The sequence below is a fragment of the Chenopodium album genome, chromosome 13, assembly GCF_948465745.1.
Source record: "Chenopodium album chromosome 13, dcCheAlbu1.1, whole genome shotgun sequence".
Taxonomy (NCBI): domain Eukaryota; kingdom Viridiplantae; phylum Streptophyta; class Magnoliopsida; order Caryophyllales; family Amaranthaceae; genus Chenopodium; species Chenopodium album.
Window position 1 is genome coordinate 25122573 of NC_137846.1, and position 23867 is coordinate 25146439.

Sequence of the window (23867 nt, forward strand, 5' to 3'; positions counted from 1 at the left end):
ACCCTTGGCATAGTGTTTATACCTATATTGCCAACGTTAGTGCCGTACTGATTAAAATACCGTCTCCCAGTAAAGCTGCGTAAGTGATAACGGACACTAACAGGCTCAACGTCAAGAATTTCAGTATCAGCAGGGATATCGGGGTTAAAAGGGTGATGGGCACTTTCGCGATGAGCAATGGTCCTATGTATCATAAAAGCGCGTTTTTCTTCTTCAGAAGATAACGTCTCAAACGGGTAGTCTATATTATCAGAAAGAGAAGATGAATTACCCTGATTACTACCGGTTTCTTTGCCTAAAGACTGCCTAATTAAACGACGCCTAGCAGTACTAAGGTTAGGAAAATTTTCTTCAACACTATCTTCAGACATTTAATTAAATATAAGAAAATAAAAATAGCATGCAAAATCAAGGGTTAGGGTACGACAATACCTTCGACGGAAATTGCTGATTTAGTGCAATTAAATGCTAAGAAACGACGAAGAAATAAAGAGCACGCCTGGAGTACTGAAATGTGCAAACCGAAAACAAAGAAGAGAAGAAAAGTAGGAACTTTGATCGAAAATTTTTAACTTTTGAGAGAGAACTTAGAAAAAATGCAAAGTAATGAGAAAATGAGGTTATTTTGATCTAAAAAGGGAAACTGAATGGCTAGTTGAAGTGAAAGGCGGTTCAGAGATCCGACGGTTCCCGTTCGATAAGTAGTTTCAAAAAGCAGCGGCAGGATTTATGACACGTGTGAAAATTTTCCCGCTCAAAGAAAAAAAAAAAAAAAACAGTTACACTACCATAACGTGCTCATTGAAGCAAGTTGACCTTGTAAGCTATCGACATACAAGGTCACTTGGGGAGGAAAACGGTGTTTTTCGCTCCCAGTTATTGTACAACAAGTTGACCTTGTAAGCTATCGGCATACAAGGTCACTTGGGGAGGAAAACGGAGTTTTCTGCTCCCAGTTATTGTACAACAAGTTGACCTTGTAAGCTATCGGCATACAAGGTCACTTGGGGAGGAAAACGGAGTTTTCCGCTCCCAGTTACTGTACAACAAGTTGACCTTGTAAGCTATCGGCATACAAGGTCACTTGGGGAGGAAAACGGAGTTTTTCGCTCCTAGGTATTTTACAACAAGTTAACCTTGTAAGCTATCAACTTACAAGGTCACTTGGGGGGGAAAAACGGAGTAGAGCTAAAAGCAAATTAATACAGTACGCAATTATGGTATAAAAATTGTCCTCTTAAATAAGTAATAATAATAAAAAGTAATGAAAGTAGTAAATAAATATAAAACTTCTCAGCAAAAGAATATAGAGCTCAAAGATATATAGACGTATAGAAGCAAATCTGTCTGAATACAGGCTAAGCAAGTAAAACGAATTGCGACAACGGCAAGGTCAGTAATAAGGTTTTGTTAATAAACAATGCTTGACAGAGTACAAGAAACGTTGTCACAATAACATTTAGAACATAAGGAAAAATCTGAAGAATGAGATGTGGAACCCAAAGTTTGTTTAGTTAGGTTCAGCTTGTTGCCCATGTTAACTAAGAACGATGATGAATGATCATGCGTCCTCACTTGGGGGGCTAATTGTATGGGACGATATCTGAGCATGACCGATATCTTGTGAAAGCACGTGACCATGTTCCAATTTGACCATGTTCCAATAATTATAAGAGGATGCTGATATGTTCCAAAAAGAAGACATGTCGGCTCGCCGGAATTCAACACGTGGCAATAGAAGCTCGACACTTGGCACAAAAGGCTCTGCATGGATGAGAGCCACCTGTCAAGGTAAACTATTATAAATAGTAGGTAAGACCTCATTAATGGGGACAAAAAAAAAGACACTCTCTTACTCTCTCTCTCTACTTTCTTTCTCTTACTTACCTTCTTCTCTTAAACACTTTCTGACTTTATCATCGGAGTGGTTATCCCTGGATCACCCCGGGGTTAGCTAACTTCTTCTCATTGTGTAGGTTCTCAGCTTGCCGATAGGAGTATCAGGATCTCAAGTCCGAATTCTTGAGGAAGTTAGGATCAGACTGAAACACCAAATGTATAAACCGAATAGATTTCCGAAAATTACAAGAAGCCTAGATTGTCGATATGAAGGAATTCAACAAATATAATCTTCCAAATAAGAAGCTGATTAAATGGACTACTGATATTGCACCCAACAAATACGCTAGCCCGCCCACCCACCTACCCAATCACCAAGTTGCGCACTAATTGATTTCTCACAGTTGTTGGGCGGTATTTGAAGGTTGATGGGAAGCTACTAAGACCAATATTGAAGGTAGATTTAGAATAAGATTGCAGGGTAGTTTTTGATGTTGAGGTGACTGTGTAGATTTAAGGGCATCATGAATTCATGGTATTAGATGCGAGCTTGATGTAGACATAATGAAGATTTGGGTTTGTTGAAGGTGAAAGAGAAAACAGGATTGAAGTGTAATAGATGGTGGCTTAAGGAAAGAGAGAGAAATTAATGGTGAGAGGGGAGGAGAAAGAAGAGGTCACAATGGAAGGTGGCGTGAGAAAGGGATAAAATGGTTCAATAATAATTAAAAGTTACAGAAATTTATTTTAGTTAATATTTTTTAAGCTAGACCAATAAAATTGGAACACGTGTCCTTTTTAACTTGTTTAATGTTTTCAACCACTTAAAATTCAATAAAAGAAAAAACCTCACAAAGGTTTAGTTACTCTAAGTTAATTAAACGGTTGGCTTACCTACAACCTAATCAGACAAATTTGGCTTATTTTTAACAATTTTTCAATTACTTATCTTTAAGATAAATTTGATTATGTAGTGGTAATTACATTTTGAAAAAGTTGTGTTTACAATTCTTTCCATTGAAGGTAAGTTCCCAAAAATAATTATTAATTATTTTAATATAAAACTAAAGTTACCTACTTTTTACAAGCAATTCACTTCGTAAAAATCACTCATAATAAGGACTGTCAATCAAGTTGATCAAGTAACTTTGGGTCACGAGTTGAGAAATACTCAACCCTAACAAATGTTATTGGTGGTTTGTTATTAGAAATATCTTACTTTTTAAGCTTTCTTTGCTATTTTTTTTCATGTCAATCAAATATTCACGCCAATATTGTTTATGTCCATTACATTTCTACTACATTAATATCATCAAACCACATCTATTACCTAACTAATCAAAATGATAATAATAAAATCAAAAATAAAACTTGTAAAAATTAAAAAAATAAAGGAAAAAGTAAGCATTAAACATGTAATGAATAATAACTCATTATATAATTTCTTGATATATATCGGTTAATTTAATTATCTTTTCAAATCATATATTTGACACTATTAATATCTATGTGTATGTAATCCCTTTAATTAATTAAATAATTTCTTATAGAGTAGTTGGTTATTATTCTCTTATCTAACTTAAACTTTTACGTAATATTCACCATCTTTGTAATATATGTTATGTAAAGTTTATTAATGCAATACAATTAAACCTTAACATACAAATTATGGTATTAGGTAAAATACGTTAGTTATGCAAAATTTAAACTAAACACCATCACACAATGGTTGGTGGCGTTTGGTGTGGGTTATTTGGTCGATGACATGATGTAGGTGTATGGGACGATATCTGAGCATGACCGATATCTTGTGAAAGCACGTGACCATGTTCCAATTTGACCATGTTCCAATAATTATAAGAGGATGCTGATATGTTCCAAAAAGAAGACATGTCGGCTCGCCGGAATTCAACACGTGGCAACAGATGCTCGACACTTGGCACAAAAGGCTCTGCATGGATGAGAGCCACCTGTCAAGGTAAACTATTATAAATAGTAGGTAAGACCTCATTAATGGGACAAAAAAAAAGACACTCTCTTACTCTCTCTCTCTACTTTCTTTCTCTTACTTACCTTCTTCTCTTAAACACTTTTTGACTTTATCATCGGAGTGGTTATCCCCGGATCACCCCGGGGTTAGCTAACTTCTTCTCATTGTGTAGGTTCTCAGCTTGCCGATAGGAGTATCAGGATCTCAGGTCCGAATTCTTGAGGAAGTTAGGATCAGACTGAAACAATTTGGCGCTAGAAGGAGGGGATAACAGTTGATCACTTCTATCGCCTAAGAATCTCACACAAAACATACATACAACAACAATAATCATGGCCGGGAACAATGGAATACCAGTAGGACAACCCCAGGTGGAAATAGTAGATGAAACCCATACCCTAGAGGGTAACCAGTTCAACGTGCCGATAACCCCCCCTGCAGGAGGAGGGGAGGCAGAGGATCCTATGGCGGCATTCACTCCAGATGAGTTGGAAACGGCCGCAAGGGTGATGAATGCAATGAGTAGGAAGAGGAAGGAGGCTGAGGCGGCACGGGCTGAAAGAGAGGCCGCTCAGGCTGATAGAGGAGCATCGCACCGACACCAGGAAGAACAGCACAATCAGTTGGAGAACCCGTCGAGGAGACCCCGACATGAGTCGTCGGTAAGATCGCATACAACATCACGGCGGGATGAACAATCCTCAAGTCATGTTGTGAGTTCCAGAATTCAACAGCAAAGAAGTTCGCAAGTAGAGGGTCAGGTAGTGCGCACGGTGGTGCAGTTAAGGGCATCCCCATTTTCCCAGCACATCTTGGATCAGCCACTGGAAAAGGTGAAAATGCCGACTTGTAGGTATGATGGAAGAGGGGATCCGGCAAGATTCATAACGTCCTATGAGGGGCACATGATGCTGTACACTAACTCGGATGCAGTCTGGTGTAAAGTCTTTCCGACAACTCTGATTGGGGCTGCAGCCGATTGGTTTAACAACCTTGAAGTTGGGTCAGTAGACAGCTTTGAAAGATTGACTGAGATGTTTGTAGGTCAGTATGTCAGTAACAGTGTAAGGCAGAGAACCTCTGGAGAATTGATGGCTGTGGAGCAGAAACCGGATGAATCTTTGAGGGATTATATCAGGCGATTTAACAATGAGGCAAACACCATTCCGAAATTGCAACAGGAAATAGCTATGATGGCTTTGATGAATGGATTGGTTGATTCGGATTTTAAAAGATATCTTACAAGGAAGAACCTGCCGACATTGGCAGCGGCGTTCAACAAAGCTCATGATTACATAAAGAGTGAAGAGCTAATGAAGACAAGTAGCAGACATGTGGTTTCCGGAAAGGGGCAAAGTCAGTATGAAGGGACCTCGTCTGGAGGAAACAGGCCGAGAGCTCCTGCCCCAGGAAGGGGAGGAGGAAGTCGGCAAGATTCCAGATCGACAAGGCTGCCAATGAGATATAGCACCTACACTCCCTTGAATACACCAAGGGCGGCAATCTACTCAGTAAATCAGAACAGAGAAGATTGGTCGAGGCCGATTCCCATGAAGGCAAGGCCAAGGGATGTGAAGAAGTATTGTATGTTCCATAGGGATGTGGGACATTATACGGAGGAGTGTACACAATTAAAGGACAACATTGAGGAGTTGATCAGAAAAGGGCACTTAACACAATACCGGTTGAATGCAGGCAGGAATCAGCAACCGGCACAAGCAGTTGAGAGGCAACAGATAGAAGCAAGGCCTGAAAGGACACAAGGAAGAATAGTCCGACAAGGGGATGCAGGAATACCACCGTTATCTACAGGAAGGGTAGATTCGTTAACGGGGGGACCGATTCATGGAGGGACAATTAGTGGGGCAAAGAAGCATTTGGCGGAGCACCGTCATCTAGTTTGTGCTTTGGATATAGACAACCGTCCTCGGCCGGCATCAATACCCCAAGTTGTGTTCACGGAGGAAGATGCACGAGGTGTAGTATTCCCGCACGACGATCCATTAGTTCTGATAACCAAGATCAATGGGGCTGACATCAAAAGAGTGCTGGTGGATGGAGGCAGTTCAGCAAATGTGTTATTTATGCAAGCTTTTAATGAGATGAATATAGGAAGGCAATACTTGAAGCCGGTATCGTACCCTGTGATTGGGTTTAATGGGTCGACAGTGAGGCCAGAAGGGAGTATTGTGTTGCCGGTAAGGATGGGTGATGGGCTACAGGCAAGAGATCTAATGGCAGAGTTTCTGGTGGTGGATGTTAAGTCGGCCTACAATGCAATCATCGGCAGACCAATAATACATGACATGCAGGCTGTTGTGTCAACTTACCATTTGGCAATAGCCTATGTGTCGAACTTGGGTGCTGTAGAGAAGGTGTACGGAGGTCAAGTTATGTCAAAAGCCTGTTATGTGACAGCTTTGAAGAATCCGGTTGGTAATGCTACAGTGCCGTGTAACCCAAAAAGAAAAGATGAGCCGACAGCTCAGGATTTAACTATGAAAAACTTTGATGCAAGACCTCAGGAAACACCAAGGCCGTTACCGGGGGGAGAAACCGTCCAAGTTGAATTGCAACCAGGCAACCCGAGTAGAACAGTGAAGGTTGGGGCTGATATGGATGTGGATACTAGGTGTAACCTGATAAGCCTGTTGCGTGAGAACGCCGACGTCTTTGCGTTCTCGGCCAGTGAGATGCCAAGAATACATCCAGAAGTGATGGAGCACAAGTTGGATGTTGATAGAAGGTTCAGACCGATAAGGCAGAAGAAACGCAATTTCTCAACTAAGAAAATAGAAGCAATCCAGGCTGAGGTAAATAAGCTCTTAGCGGCAGGGTTCATTGAGCCTTGCACATACCCAGAGTGGTTGGCGAATGTAGTAATGGTGAGAAAGCCGACAGGGAAGTGGCGAATGTGTGTGGATTTTACAGATCTAAATAAGGCTTGCCCTAAGGATTGCTACCCATTACCCCGGATAGACAGGCTGGTAGACTCAACCTCTGGTCATGCTATGCTCAGTTTTCTGGATGCGTTTTCAGGATATCATCAAGTCAGCATGCATAAGGCTGATAGGAATAAAACGGCTTTTATAACAGATGTTGGTGTATATTGTTATAAGGCAATGCCATTTGGGTTGAAAAATGCAGGGGCAACCTACCAGAAGCTGGTAGATAAGATTTTTGAGAAGCAGAAGGGACGGAATGTTGAGGTGTATGTGGATGATACGATAGTAAAGAGTAAGGAAAAAGGAGACCATATAGCAGATCTGAGAGAAACATTTGAGACTTTGAGGAAATATCAAATGAAGTTGAATTCGGAGAAGTGCGTCTTTGGGGTGAGATCAGGGAAGTTTCTAGGCTTCATGGTCAGTGAACGGGGAATAGATGCGAATCCAGATAAGGTGAATGCGGTGCTTCAAATGAAACAACCAAAAACCATTCGTGATATATAGAGATTAACTGGCAGGATGGCAGGGTTAACCAGATTTATCAGCAAATCAGCTGATAAGGCGCTTCCGTTTTTTATGGTACTAAGAAAGAATAAGGCATTTGAGTGGGGAAAAGAACAAAGTGATGCCTTGGAAGTAGTAAGGAATCATCTTAGATCTCTTCCCACAATTGCCAGGCCCGAGAAGGGAGAAGTGTTGCAGTTATACATCTCGGCATCGCCAAAAACGGTAGCAGCCGTTTTGTTAGTGGAAAGGAAGAAACAACAACAGCCGATTTACTTTGTCAGTCATGTTTTGAATGCGGCAGAGCGCAGATATCCAGTGATAGAGAAAATGGCGTTAGCAGTAATAGTGGCAGCTAGGAAGCTGAGGCCTTACTTTGATGCACACCCGATAGAGGTGCTCACCAATAATCCCTTAGAGAAATCATTGCGCAAAATGGATACATCTGGTAGATTACTGGCATGGGCAGTTGAGTTGTCGGAGTATGAAATAAGTTACAAGCCTAGAACGTCAATTAAGGCTCAAGCATTATCAGATTTTATTGTTGAAACCACATACACAGATGAAGAAGAGGAGTTGGGAACATGGCAGGTATCAGTTGATGGATCAGCCACAGCAACGGGGGCAGGGGCTGGAATTGTGATAACGGCTCCAGATGGGAAAATGTTTGAATACGCCATGAAATTTAAGTTCAAGGCAACAAATAATGAGGCCGAGTATGAAGCTGCGGTAGCCGGAATGCAGTTGTCAATAGCGGCAGAAGCAAAACGGCTAGTTCTGACAACTGATTCCCAGCTGGTATCAAGTCAATTCAGTGGGGAATATGAAACCCGAGAACCAGCAATGGTGAAATATTTGGAGAAGATGAAGCAATTAGCAGCTCAGTTGCAGTACTTTGAGATCAAACTAGTTCCGAGATTGAAAAATGCTCAGGCGGATGTGCTAGCAAGGTTAGCAAGTTCAAGTTTTAACGACTTGGAAAGGACAGTCATGGTGGAGGTTTTAAAGCGGAGAAGTATAGATGAAATGTCGGCGGACGTATTATGTGTTGATGTTGGGAATCAATGGTACGATAAAATATTGGCATACATCGTTCATGGTGTAGGGCCGACAGATAAAGGGGAACTGAAAAGACTGCGAAAGGATAGTGTATGGTTCGTTATGTACCAAGGCCAGTTATACAAAAGGGGGTTTTCACTGCCGTTGCAAAGATGTATAACGGATTTTGAATCAGCAAGGTTAATAAAAGAATTGCATGAGGGAAGCTGTGGTAACCATCTCGGAGCAAGAGCCTTGTCTAGGGAAGCAATAAGAAGGGGGTACTACTGGCCGACATTGAATGCAGATGCAATGGCTTATGTTAAAAAATGCGAGAAGTGTCAAAAGTTTGCCCTAGTTATCAACTTGCCTCCAAATGACCTAACTCCGATACTAAATCCAGTCCCTTTTGCCCAATGGGGGATGGATATAGTAGGCCCGTTCCCATCGGCAACGGGTGGAAGAAAATTTCTGATAGTGGGAATTGATTACTTCACAAAGTGGATAGAAGCAGAACCAGTAACGAAGATAACGGCATCGGAAGTAAAAAAGTTTTTATGGAAAAACATCTTCACAAGGTTTGGGTTGCCAATGGCGATGGTTTTTGATCATGGGACCCAATTTGACTATAAACCAGTCAAAGATCTCTTAATGATGTACAAGGTGAAATTTGCTTATGCAGCAGTATGCCATCCACAGTCTAACGGCCAAGCAGAGGCATCAAATAAGCAAATTGTGACAGCGATCAAGAAAAAGATTGAAGATGCAAAAGGTTTGTGGGTAGATTTGATACCGGAGATATTATGGGCAAACAGGACAAAAGTAAGAGAAGCCACAGGTGAATCACCTTATACTCTGGTTTTTGGAACAGAGGCAGTCATACCAGCAGAAGTCGGGTTGCCGACATTCCGGATTCAGCATTACTGTGAAGACCAAAATGATTTACTCCTACGACAACAGTTAGATTTTTTGCCAGAACTGAGAGAAAAAGCAGCAGTTAAGTCAGCTGCCTTTAAAGAAAGAATGTCAAGAGCCTACAACAGAAGAGTATCCCATAGGCCGTTAAGTATAGGAGATCTTGTGCTACGAAGAACAGCAGCGACCGGTAAGGGAAATGAAGATGGGAAGCTGACTGCAAATTGGGAGGGGCCTTATCGGATTAGAGATGTCGTCATCCAAGGGTCGTTTTACCTAGAAACTTTGGATGGGACACCTCTAAAAAATGTATGGAACTCAGCTGTATTGAAGAAACACTACTACAAAAAGAGTGATTTTTGGACGCAATTGGTTCGACGCTGTTGAAGTGGCGTCAGTCTATATTTTTTGGTTCCGTGTTTTTGCGACGCTTTTTGTAGTCGGAAATTTTCTCGACACATAAAAGCGTCGAGAAACTCACGTGATATGCACGTGAATAAAGTTGCCCGCAATTTTGAATTTTTTTAATGAAATAATTAGCGGGTTTGTGTATTTTCACCCTCAGTCGAAATAACTTAGGTTCCCAATTAAACGCACATCTCTATTCTGCTCTCCTCTAAACTCCATCATCATTCTCATATCGAAACCCTGCTCCAAGGACAGTCGGCCTTAAGTGAGGTTCCCCCTTTCCCCAACTGGTTATCTGATGCTGATGCCGCTACATTTCTGGGTTAATTTCTATTCTGCTCTCCGCTAAATTTGGTGAGGTTCACCTTTTCACCAAAAAAATCACAAATTTTAGGTTAATTTCTGGGTTTTGCTTGCTAAATTTCAAGGAATTTGGGGTTTTGTGGCTCGACACTTTCATAAATTTGAGGTATCAATTTACAATTTGCTGAACAATATTGTTGCTAGGTATATATCTCTATCGTTTTTGGCACCTAATATATCACAATTCTCTAAATTTTCGTTAAAATTGTGAATTATTTGTTTGCATGTCTTCGATTTTGCGTTGGTGATGAAGAACAAGAATCAATCTCTTGTTGCGAGGTTATTTTTTGGCCTTAATTAGATAAATTAATTTCTTTTTATGTTGTTTTTTTTCGTGAATTCTGTTTTTGAATCCAAGTTTTCATGTTTTTTTTTTCAAATTGTTTTTTGGTTTTTGTTATGATTTTTATGGTGTTTTAGGGTTTTAGTTTGGAATGTTATGGGTTTTTTATATGAATATTATAGGCTTTCAATTTTCTGGTTTTTGATATGAATTTTGTAGGCTTTGAATTTTATGGGTTTTAGTTTGTAGGCTTTGAATTTTCTGGATTTTGATATGATGCCCGTAAAACATACAATTGCTTCTGGTTCATCAATATGTATAGGAAAATTCAGTACTTATTTAATGATTGAGAGAGAGAAAAAGAGATGAAGACTTTCGTTTTATTATCAAATTGATGTAGAAATATTTATATCACATGTAAAAAAATTAAACGAAAAGAAAAATATATGGTGAAATATTTATTCAAAATCATTAAAGAAAAAATAAAGTTTTTATGTGATTCACCTAGAGGGGAAGAATTGTGGACCAAAGTTAAAGTTGGTGATGCTAGCTTTAATGTGGAAGTGTTCCTGGGACACATATAGTGTGATGTTTATTTTGGTAACGTTAATGGCATTTGGATTAGGCTGATGCATGCAGATCTGAGTAAGCTATTTTCGATTATGTAACAAAAAAAATATCAATTATGAGCCAGCTATGGATAAAGTAGAGAGAGATATGTTAGTGATTTAATCCTTAATTAACCTTATAATATAGCTTTAAAATTTATTGAGTGTTCTCTTTGGCAATAGTTAGGTTCCGTTCAGTATCACTATCAATTTATTATTTCATCTATTTCTAAATAATTTGATAAATCAAATATGGTTTTTGATATGAATTTTATGGGTTTTTTATACGAGTTTTCTTGTTTTTCTATGGTGATTTTGTGGCTGATGATTGCATTCTGTCTTCACATGCTCTACTCTTAGAAGCAATAGCCTACTGCCTCCCCTAGCCTAGTTCTCTTTCATTGCCTATATTTTTTTAGCTCTTATTTTGGATTAAGAATCTGAAATATTGACAATTGCTCGGTGATGACAATTACCTCTTAAAGGTAAAAGTAAGAAATGTATCAATTTACATAATTGATAGAAATTTATGTGCAGAAAGCTTACTTCTAGTGCTCCCCTGCTGCTTGCTGTCTTGACATGTTATCTTCCATCTTTTGCTTCTATATTTGAGCCTAAAACCATGATATAAAGCATGATGGACAGGATAAACAACTTAGAGAAAAGTAATCTATTGTAGAAGTTAAAGTAGAAACTCAAAATATTAATCAATACTCGTTAACCTGTAGAATTCAGTTCATAAAAGGTAGTAAGCTATAATATAATAGGATCACCTGAGTGAGATGATAGCATGGATTAGTTTTCCTTTGATTTGAGGCTATGTTGTTATAAATTAAGCGGCTGAGAATTGTAACTTAATAACGATTACTAGAATGCTTAAGTATTTGATTAATTGAATTGAAGTTGGAAGGATACACGTGACTAATTAAGCTAAGAATGGAAAAACCATCAAATGACATTGTTGGAGTAGCTTGCCTTCTTTCCATGAATTCTCTTAAATAACTTTGTCTTGTTGCACATTGTCTTTGGCCACCTTTGACTCTTGCTGCCCCTGTTTTGTGCGCCTTCTTTCCATGAATTCTCTTAAATAACTATGATCTTATTATTCGCATGAAGACCTAAGACCACACTCAGTTATCATAACTTCATGAGGAACAAAGCAATCATTCTGAAGAAAACATGCACAAAAACTCTAAACTCCACTAACCAGATTCTATACCCTTTTATTTTTAAAACTTCATTGGAACTTCTGATTTATATGTCATTTCACCTTGCTTTCAAAGATGTGGTCAATTTCTATGATTCAATAATATATCTTTATAAGTTGTGTTTTATTGTTTGCTTTAAGGTGCAATAGTTTTCTTCTATTTGGTTTGATTTATAACTGATAATATTACTTTTACTTGCTGCTTGCCAATTAATTTGTTAGCTAATCAACTTAAACTGATTATTTCTTTTTAACTTAATTTTGTTATTTTATTTAGATGCCAAGGGTAATACTACATTAGTAAGTGGTATTATTCTGCCAATTGATGTATGGAGTAATAACGTCGTCCAGTACTATGTCGAATTCAATGATTTATGCCAGCCAATTAGGAAGGGTGGACATATTTTGGTTAAATTCATTAGTATGCTTGCGAAGATGGAGTCACATTGTCCAGTTGGGGAAAAAGATTGGAAAGCAATCGACAAGAATTTTAAAGGGAAAATAATTAAAGACATAAGAGTAAGTATATTCATCCCTAAGACACATACTTAGACGGTCTCTTACTTCTAATAGATTACTTACTGATTTATATTTTTAACTAATTATTTTTACTGAAGGACCGTTTTGTGATTCCTCCTGGTGTGGAATATGACAACCAAGCTCTCAAGCGTGCCAATAAATGTTGGAGGCAGTTCAAATATTCTCTGAAACTGATTCATTACAAGCCACTAGAGAAGAAATTGGATGATATGTGTAATAATGTGCCACATGGAATTACCAGTAGTAACTGGGTTAAGTTGGTAAAATATTGGGATTCGGATTACGGGAAAGTAAGGACAATATTTACCTTATTGTTTACTCTATTAAACGTTATTTAATCTCTAACTAAAAAATCTGAAAATGTGATTGCAGACTATGTCAGAATGCGGTAAAAAGTAGGCACGAGCTTGTCAAAATCAGATTCATACATCTGGCTCTAAAAGTTTTGCAAACCAACAAGCTGATGTTGGTATAGGATGATGTTGAAGCTAAGGTTGAAGAGTTGAGGATGGTGCACCCTAAGATGTTTGAAGAAGAGCTCGAAGATGAAGCATTTCAGCAAACTATGTATGGCAATGAGATTCCCGATCGTCCGGTGGGTTACGGACAAGGGGTTAAAAAGGGGGACATTTTCGGAGTACGTGGTGTGTTAAGGAAGGAAGGCTATGGAAAAGTTCAAAAGAGGACTATTGTGATGGATAGTGTTAAAGAAGAAGTGAATGCTTTGCACAAAAAAAATGATACACTATCTCAAGAAAATGAAAAGCTGAAAAACGAGGTCGGACACAACAATCTTCTTCTTAAAGCGCTTGTTGGACAATTTTCTCAGATTGTAGGTGCAGTTCGTCAAGGGAATGCATCTCCGGATCTTCTAGACAAAGCATCTGAATTCTTAAGAAAGGCAAAACATCAGGTAACATTTAGAGCTTGTGTGAATGCTTGCTTGTGATGAGTGTGTGTGTGTTCCCTGCTCCCCTACTACTGCTTGTCCTGCTCCCCTGCTGCTTTTATACTACTTGTCTTAACTTGAGCTTGTGTGAACATCTGAACTTGAGTTGTTGCTCTTATTTCAGAACTGACATTAGAACTTGAATTTCAGAACTGAATTCAGAACTGAATCCAGAGCTGAATTCAAGAACTGAACTCCGAACTGAATGCAGAGCTAATCTTCAGAACTAAAAATCAGTTCTGGAATTCAGTTCTGAAAATCAGTTCTGCAATTCAGTTCTGAATTCAGTTCTTGTTATTTCAACTATGATGCATTGATGTTTGTTGTTCTTAAGTGTTGTTGTTGTTTGCTTTTGGTAGTTTGCTTTTAGCTATCATCAATTTGACTTTGAGCTTTATTATGGCTGAAGTTTGGGGATAAAAATGTGTTTGTTGTTAGAGTTGTTACCTCCCCCATTTTGAATTTGTTATGTGATTGTTAAGGTCTGATGATTTTACTTGCTCTAATTTTTTTAAAAAAAAATATACAAAATTTCTCATAAAAGATGGATAAATAAATAAGACAAGTAAAATGAAAGTGAGATGAATTCAAACAAAGCTGATGTACATATATGTATATGAAGTATGAACTAAGGTCTGATGATTTTACTTGCTCCCCTGCCTAAGTGTTTGTATGATTGTGACTTTTATACATATAGTCTTAATTTATTGGATAGATAGAGTATAGGGATCATTGAATATAGTGGGTGCCTTTGTTCTGTATTATATTGTTTGGTTCCTAGAAAAGGTAAGAGATCTTCAGCTGTAAAAACTCTTAATCCCTTCAATATAGCATATATACTTATGTTGCTCAGACTTGGATATGATTGTCTAGCACTTTGAGTTATCTTTTTTCCTTAAAAATATAATGTATGCCTTTGAGATCTTCATGGATCAATTATGGTTTTAATCATTTCACTACTTCAAATTAGTTTAGTGAGTTAGCTCACCCAAGATAAACAATGGTGAATAGAAAAGAATTAAGCACCAGTAGTAGAAGCATAAAAACCATGAATAACTTTGTATTTTCTGTAATATAGTGTAAGAATTATCTGCTGGCTGAGAATGTGAGGAACTCTAACTGATGGAGCATGCTTTGTAAATGGCTCTAACTGATGGAGCATGCTGAGAATGCTTTGTAAATGGCTTGCCCAGTTGCCCTATTGAAATAAAAGTCTAAAAAGTGGGGTGTTTCATTATGTTGACTATACATTTTCTTCAATGGTCCATGATTGAATCTACTTACAGCAAAATTTATTTTTATGGGTTTCTTCTGTATGATTCAATGAATACAATAGCTATAGTGCTTTTGTCTATGCATTGTTTACTCTTTGTAATTTTGTGTGAGTGGGTTAGATGTCTGTGATATCTTCTTGACATTATCTTCCTTGCCTTTTGGTCCCTTCTTTATGATCTAGTATATTCCTTGTTTACCCTAGGTTTTTTTGTTCATTAACAGTGAGACCTTTTGATGAAATAACAGTGAGACAGTAGACAATAGACGTCCACTAAGAACTCTTGATGAAAGACCTTTTGGCTTTTTTTGTTCATTTATATTTTTATGTTTAACTCACAATTCTATGTTTAAATACAACATGTTGAATCTTGAGCCTATATTGTGTAATGTACTAATTTATACTTTGTATTTTTTTTTTTTTGGAAGATTGGAAAAGGCAATGTAGGTGCAACAAAAGAATAGGCCGGGACACTTGAGCATCAACAAGCGACTATATCGATCAATGTGGCCATCATCTATCTATTTTGGGTTTTAGTCTTATATTAGTGATGTATTTATTTAGGGACAAGCTACATACTATAATATGCGACCTTTTTTTTTTTTTTTTTTTAATGATTGTACTGTGTTGATGTTTTCTTTTCTAAATTTGGTAATTAACTACGTACTCTTTTTATTGTTGATTAATTATTGTTTTTTTTTTAATCTAGTTATATAGAATATTTGTTTATTTTTATTTTAATGTTATTACTTTAATTTATGATAAATTTAAATAATTATAATGTATGTATGATGATAATAATTTGATAAAAGAAAAAAAAAGCTTAAAAAATAAATCTAGACGCTTTTTAATGTCTACATAATTGGACATTTTCAAATTTCAAAGACTTTCCCGCCATACCATAGGCCGACACGAATAAACGCAAGACAACAAAAAGCATCGCTAAATTTGATTATGTGGACAGGAAAAAGCGTCGCTAAAAAACTACATACATTTGGGATAATGCGCGAAATACGTAATTATCGACGCTTCGTATATTAGTTTGGACACTAAAAAGCGTCGAGAATCTCGACGCTTTTTTGTGTCCCTGAAAAATTTTCGACTCACGAATTTGCGACGCTTTTTTGCAGCGTCGAGAAATAATTTTTCGACGCTTTTTAGCGTCGAAAAAAGGCCTAAAAAGCGTCTAAAAACCACGCTTTTTGTAGTAGTGAAATACTATGTGTAATGAACAATTTTTACGTGAAGCTGATATCAAGAAAGACATCAGTGATGAATGAAGAAGCATTCACACAATGTGCATTGAAATAGGCATCCTCCATTTAACAGAACATCGTTAAATGGGACGGACAGCTCAAAACCGCTTCCATGAAGTTAACAGTTATACAACCTGATCAGTTGTATACATTAACTCATGAGGTTGCTGGTTCAAAATATAATACCGGCCAAATCAATTCGAGTATACGCCGATATGAGGCATAGCTCAGAAGGTGATCGCCGAGAGGGTACCTAACTGGCTGAAACAACAAAGCAGTAGGTGACCAATGTTATAATCTGAACCACCAACGACCGGTTACGGCTCAGTGTACATAGCTCTACCGCGAACTATGTACACTGGGGGGAGCAAGGAGTGATATGGTATTTGTGATATCCATAGTACGCTGGTAATTTTTAATGTAATTTTTCAAGTTAATTACAATTTTTCAAGTCAGGTAAAGATCTGATATCTTCCAAAGCCGAGGTTTTGAAATATGATATCTTCAAAAGCTGGCGTTTTTTAAGAGGTTTCCAATTGGAAGTTATCGGATTTCAGATAAACTATCAGGTAAACTTTTATTTTTTACAAATTGTCTTTTATATATGCTGAAATTGGCAAGGCAATATAGTTATCATAACGTTGTAAAAAACAAGAAGATTAGAAAGTGATAAGCGGAGAACAACACAGTTACGATAAAGTATAAAAATTTACAGACAGTTAGCAGACAACGACAACAAAAATAAGTTTGCATAACAGATAAAATTGACAATCGACAGGCATCACCACAAAAAAGGGGTATATGCCGATAAAACAGCATTGTCAAAATAGATGTTCACACATACAAAAGACAATAAAAGAGAGTTATAGCTGGTAAGGCCCAATAACACAGGACCCACAAGAAGATGTCGGTGATGACTGCCCGCCCCTTCAAGATTGTGCATTCTCAAGCACTGGGGAGTCCAAAATGCTGGGATCATTGGGGCCGTCATCAGTACTTGGCGCCAGATTGTACAAGTCCTCTTCAGAGAATTGCTGCGCCTCGAAGCCGGAAGGGATCTTGTAGGCCTCCTCGTTGAAAGCCTTCTCAACCTTGGCCCAATCATCCTTTTTCCAACCGGCGGCGTGGGCAACACATCTCTGAGCAGCAGTCCAACCTCCATCGAAACGGTCTTGGAGCTTGGAGCAGAACTCATCTGAAGTCAAGTAACGGCCCACGACTCTCTGGCGAATCCCAGGCTTATCGGCTTCCATCCGCATAACCTTCTCTTCGAGGTTTTTTACTTCAGCCCTGGCATCGCCGTGATCTTTCTCAACTGAAGGAAGACGCTCAATGGCTTTATCTTTTTCAGCAATTTGAGTCTTCAGACTCTGCAATTCCAACTCCAAGCCAGCAACCTTTTCAGCCTTAACCTTCAACTCCGACATCTCCCTGTCGTCTTTTTCTTTTATCTTCCTCAGGTCATCCAGGGCCTTCTCAGCGTTGTTCATGATTTCTTGCATGGCACTTTGACTGGAGGAGGCTTGATGGTGCTTTTCTTGGTAATAACGGTACATCTCCACCAGCTCCGTACCAGACATAACAGCCTGTGAACAGGAAAGTACTTCCGAATAAGAATTAACAGAAACCATGAAACAAGCAATAAGAGTGCATAAGACATAACGTAATATAAGAAATAGGTTAAGGCAAAGTAGTAAAGTAAGCATACCTTCATCATGTTGTGCATATGAGCAGCTGCGAGGGGACCGATTGGACCAGCAGGTCTGTCCATCGGAAGAGTAAGGTTACTAAGAAGCCGGTAACCAAGGGTCCCACCCTGCATTGGATCGTCGGTAATCATTGATTCATTCCGGCCAACATCCATGTCGGGCTTTAGGGCTTTTTGTTGTTTTGGTGAGAGGAGACTTTTCGGTCTCCGTTTTGTCCTTTTTCTTCTCACCCCGCCCTCCAGCTTGCCTAGGGCTTGAAATCACCACACCACCGCCGCGCCGATTGGCGAGAGATGTCAGCTTTCTCTTCTTGGCGTTGTCGTCAGCCATTAACTCAGCTCTTCTCTTAGCACTAACAGCCGGTGCACGACCGCAAATTGAAGCTAAGGTGTCGTAAGAGGCGGTCGCTTTAGGACAACGCCTGAGAACCCTCTTTCCGTCAGCTGACAAGCCTAGCAACTTGTTGTCCAACTTGTCAATACCTAAAAAAAAAAAAGCAAAAGGGTAAGGAAGACAATAGTAAGTAACAAGTAAACTACAACAGAAGCAAGGTAAAAAAAAAATGATAAATAATAATAATAGAACTTAGAAAGATAAGTTATACCATGCTGGTCAGTCCAACAGAGACCGACACGAGATAACGGTGCGTTGCCCAGAATGTAACTCACATTCGGCACCCACACCGCAGGAACTAGACGGGCCTTGCCGTCGCCTTCATCAAATTCAGAGATGTCAAAGTGATTGACAGCCCTTTCTTCATGCTTACCGAGATCTCTCTCGGGGATTGAATCGAAATGGGGATGAGGCTTGAAAAAAGTTCTCCTCAAAGGAAAATCCTCTGGGACCGACATAAAGAAAAACCTATCTTTCCAACCTTTGCAGCTGGATAGTTTAGGATGAACGGTATACTTATGGGGTTGAGTGTATAACGACCACCACCCATCTGACTGACCATCCCTCTTTAAGGTAATTAACCGTCTAAATACGTTAAGGGTTAGAGGGAAATTCCGATATAACATGACCCAAACAGTAACAATAACGGCACGAATTGTTTGAGGAGTTAACTGAACCAGGCAAACATTCCAAGCCTTCAAAATTTTAGCAACGAAAGGATGTAGAGGAAAACGGAGGCCAAAATCAAAATGTTTCATGTAAACGGCCACAGAACCAACCGGGCAATCCAACACTGAAGCTCCAGACGGAGGGAGAGACAACTCGTACTCATCTGGTAGGTTAAAGAACCTTTTTGCACGACGACAATAATCTTTTTCAATTGCCGTTTTCCTAAAAGCTTCATTTATCTTTGCCTTCGCGACTTTCCCCTCGTTAGCAAGAACCATGGGTTGTCGGAACTCAGCTCTATCGGTCTCAGAGTTGTAGCCCTCATCCAGATTTTCTTCCTGGATAACCTCAGCTGTTAAATCGACAATATCATCCCTACTCTCATTGTTTATGCTGTCTTCTTGAGTCTCGTCATCTCCTAAAACCGAGTTGACGGCTGAATCATGAACTGGAGAGCACTTAGAAAGAAAGAAAGAGCACGCCTGGAGTACTGAAATGCGCAAACCGAAAACAAAGAAGAGAAGAAAAGTAGGAACTTCGATCGAAAAATTTTAACTTTTGAGAGAGAACTTAGAAAAAATGCAAAGTAATGAGAAAATGAGGTTATTTTGATCTAAAAAGGGAAACTGAATGGCTAGTTGAAGTGAAAGGCGGTTCAGAGATCCGACGGTTCCCGTTCGATAAGTAGTTTCAAAAAGCAGCGGCAGGATTTATGACACGTGTGAAAATTTTCCCGCTCAAAGAAAAAAAAAAAAAAAAACGGTTACACTACCATAACGTGCTCATTGAAGCAAGTTGACCTTGTAAGCTATCGACATACAAGGTCACTTGGGGAGGAAAACGGTGTTTTTCGCTCCCAGTTATTGTACAACAAGTTGACCTTGTAAGCTATCGGCATACAAGGTCACTTGGGGAGGAAAACGGAGTTTTCCGCTCCCAGTTATTGTACAACAAGTTGACCTTGTAAGCTATCGGCATACAAGGTCACTTGGGGAGGAAAACGGAGTTTTCCGCTCCCAGTTACTGTACAACAAGTTGACCTTGTAAGCTATCGGCATACAAGGTAACTTGGGGAGGAAAACGGAGTTTTTCGCTCCCAGGTATTTTACAACAAGTTGACCTTGTAAGCTATCAGCTTACAAGGTCACTTGGGGGGGGAAAACGGAGTAGAGCTAAAAGCAAATTAATACAGTACGCAATGATGGTATAAAAATTGTCCTCTTAAATAAGTAATAATAATAAAAAGTAATGAAAGTAGTAAATAAATATAAAACTTATCAGCAAAAGAATATAGAGCTCAAAGATATATAGACGTATAGAAGCAAATCTGTCTGAATACAGGCTAAGCAAGTAAAACGAATTGCGACAACGGCAAGGTCAGTAATAAGGTTTTGTTAATAAACAATGCTTGACAGAGTACAAGAAACGTTGTCACAATAACATTTAGAACATAAGGAAAAATCTGAAGAATGAGATGTGGAACCCAAAGTTTGTTTAGTTAGGTTCAACTTGTTGCCCATGTTAACTGAGAACGATGATGAATGATCATGCGTCCTCACTTGGGGGGCTAATTGTATGGGACGATATCTGAGCATGATCGATATCTTGTGAAAGCACGTGACCATGTTCCAATTTGACCATGTTCCAATAATTATAAGAGGATGCTGATATGTTCCAAAAAGAAGACATGTCGGCTCGCCGGAATTCAACACGTGGCAACAGAAGCTCGACACTTGGCACAAAAGGCTATGCATGGATGAGAGCCACCTGTCAAGGTAAACTATTATAAATAGTAGGTAAGACCTCATTAATGGGGACAAAAAAAAAAGACACTCTCTTACTCTCTCTCTCTCTACTTTCTTTCTCTTACTTACCTTCTTCTCTTAAACACTTTCTGACTTTATCATTGGAGTGGTTATCCCCGGATCACCCCGGGGTTAGCTAACTTCTTCTCATTGTGTAGGTTCTCAGCTTGCCGATAGGAGTATCAGGATCTCAGGTCCGAATTCTTGAGGAAGTTAGGATCAGACTGAAACATTAGGTTATGCACATGCAATTCATGTAAATTGGTAGTTTGGTGTGGGTGGCGATTAATGTATGTCTAGGAGAGACAGATGAAAGAGAAATGAATGTAGATTGACGGATGGATGATCAAAGTTAATTAAAAACTAAGTTTTTATTTTCTAATATAATTGTTGAAAAAAACCCACAAATTTTGGGTTAGCGACCCGGTTTAGTTTGGTTCACGTCGAGTTTGGCTCGCATGTTTTATTGGTTAAATAGATTCAAAATTAAATTGGGTTTCAAGTCAAAATGTTTTTAAATCAAAATCCATAAAAAATGGGTCGGGTTGGGCTTGGTTTTCTAGTCAGGTAAAATATTGTCAGGTCTACTATGATGCTTAAAAGTAATCATATTATCTAGGCAAAATTGAGCGCAACACCCTGAAGTATGGCTTAGGTGCAATGCATGCCATAAATGAAAATTTCCGGCAACAAATTTTACCGGAAGGAGGTGAATCTTCACTCTCTAGAAACGTTATGTAGTCTTCCATCCACTTACCACGCATGGATTCACCTCCTCCGATAAAATAAGTGGCCGAAAATTTTCATTTAAGGCACGCATTGCACCTATCACCATAGTTGGTGGTGTTTTAGCTACTATGCAAAGTTTAGGGTGCTCAGTGCACCTAAGCCATACTTCAGGGTGTTGCGGCCAATTTTGCCTATTATCTAATTTAAGATTTGTCCCTAACATCTATGTTTACCTTTAAATTTATAATAAAAAAATTTATGCAAAGTATGGTTATTCTAAACTAGATTATAATTCACCCTAAATTGATTAAAGGTTACCCTACACGTGTAAGGAGAACTACTTGGGTGTTACCAAAAGGTTTTGTATAGTGAATCCCCAATGCACTTTTCTATAATCTATATATTAAGTCTTTATAGTAAATTTTATCTTTTTCATTATCTTATGAAATGTACTTATTAAAATACTGGAGAGCAATTGCAAAGAAAGTAAATAAATACCTTGATTAATTAGTAGTGAGAAAGTTTTAACATAATGTCATAAGTTTGGTTGATATTAAGCAAAACTATGACACATAAGCACATTAAAAACTTATAACTCTTTTATTGTGATATGCAATATTTTATTACCAAAAGTGAAGAAGATTTTCATAATCTTTTTGATTTTTTCCTAGTTCTGACAAAGGAAATACAAGATTTATAAAATGGATTGGTATTTACCATTTTTGAAAATAGTAGAGAGAAACATGTATGTAATGTTTTATTTATGCTAAGGAAATCAAATCCGAGACCTTTTTGATAATTTTCATACAACCAAAACTTTCAGGAATTGTAATATTTATTTGACTATAATGTGAATACATAGAATTCAAATAGGAAAAAATTACTAAGACAACATATTATTTTCAATTCCTTTAACATATCTACCTTTTTTTTTTAAAATAAAACAATAAAAATTCACGCAAGATGGACAAAAATAAATGTGCTGGTCATGTCAAAATAAACAGTAATTGATATCTAAAAAATGAAGGTAGTAAAAAAAAAAAAAATCAGATCTTTCACAAACAATTTTGCAGATATGAGTTAAATAGCTAATAATCACAATAAACATTAAAACAAATAAAAATTAAAAGAGTAAGGTTTATACTTCTTGTTCAAGCTCGGTGATGATAGTGTTCATACTCTGAGTAATCGCTTCTTTCGAGACAGACATAGTTTGGCTCCAACACTAAGAGCAGCGGGATCCAAAAAATTAGGAAATTGGCACATATATAAATCTAATAAATTGAAAGACACATGAAAATCATAATAATAAAATAATTGCATCATTAATTAGCAAGCTTAATTCATGGAGGTTGTTACAACAACCCATATCATTACGTTTTTCACAACATGAAATGTATGAACAAATTTGAAATGAAGTACAATAAAAAAAAATACAAAAATTGAATAATATAAATAGCAAAATCACCTGATATTGAATATAACAAACACACCACCACCTTACTTCCATGCCACCTGCAAAAGTTTTTTCAATAGAAAATTTAGTTAAGAAAAAAATAGAGTGAACATAAATACCAATCTTCAAGTGTCTATGACTTTCTAGGAATTTTTTTGATAAATTTTCAACTGAGAATAAATATGTTGAGAGTGAGAAGCATATGACATCCTATGGCTATGACTCATCCTATATGTCCCCTACACATTATTGATATGCTAGTTTCATTTATTACCCAAAACAATAATTACTTACGTTTCTCATTTCATTTTATTGCTCACTCAAATTCATAAATTATTAGAGAGCATTTAATATGTTCATATTTATAAATGGCCGGTCAAGACCTTTCTCTATACAATCCTCCTGCTTCTAAAAGATTGTCCTATTGTATGTTTTCGGTCAACTTTACGAACTTTGACTATTATAATCTTCCCTAATATTAATTTCCATTCCATGACATAACTTTACAAAATTTGACCAATTATCATTTATATGTGAAAAAAAAAAGAAAATAAAAATTGTCACACAAGATAATGTTGATTCACCTCATGTGTAGTTTTGTAAGATCAATTTTTTTTAAAACTTTTTGTTAAAATTACATTGTTGGTCGGTAAATATTGAGAGCTATGTAAAATAGATTTCAGCACATAATTTTGAGGAAAAATTGTCAAAAATAATACAAACTTTAAGTAGTCCGCCAAAAACAAGTCAATCTTTTAATTATTTCTGAATAATACAAACTTTAAGGGATGTTCGCTTTAAACAAGTTATGACTTGTTGGTGACTTATTTAACAGGTCATATGGGACACGAGTAATCATTTTATTGGTTTGACAATTAAAATTATTTTTTTTACAGTTTTTTAATTTATTTTATGTTTTTAATTATTTAAAGATTTAAATAATATTAATTGTTATTATAAAAATAAAAAATAAATAAATTAAACA

General features: G+C 37.6%; 1 long non-coding RNA gene across 1 annotated transcript; it reads right to left on the minus strand.

The window, feature by feature from the left end:
- Positions 1-20212: 20212 nt before the first annotated feature.
- On the minus strand, positions 20213-23116 carry LOC145576538 (uncharacterized). Its single transcript, XR_014098431.1, has 4 exons — positions 22895-23116; positions 22571-22651; positions 20767-20921; positions 20213-20659 (listed from the first exon to the last, which is right to left on the minus strand). It is a non-coding gene; the product is annotated as an uncharacterized LOC145576538 (long non-coding RNA).
- Positions 23117-23867: the final 751 nt, after the last annotated feature.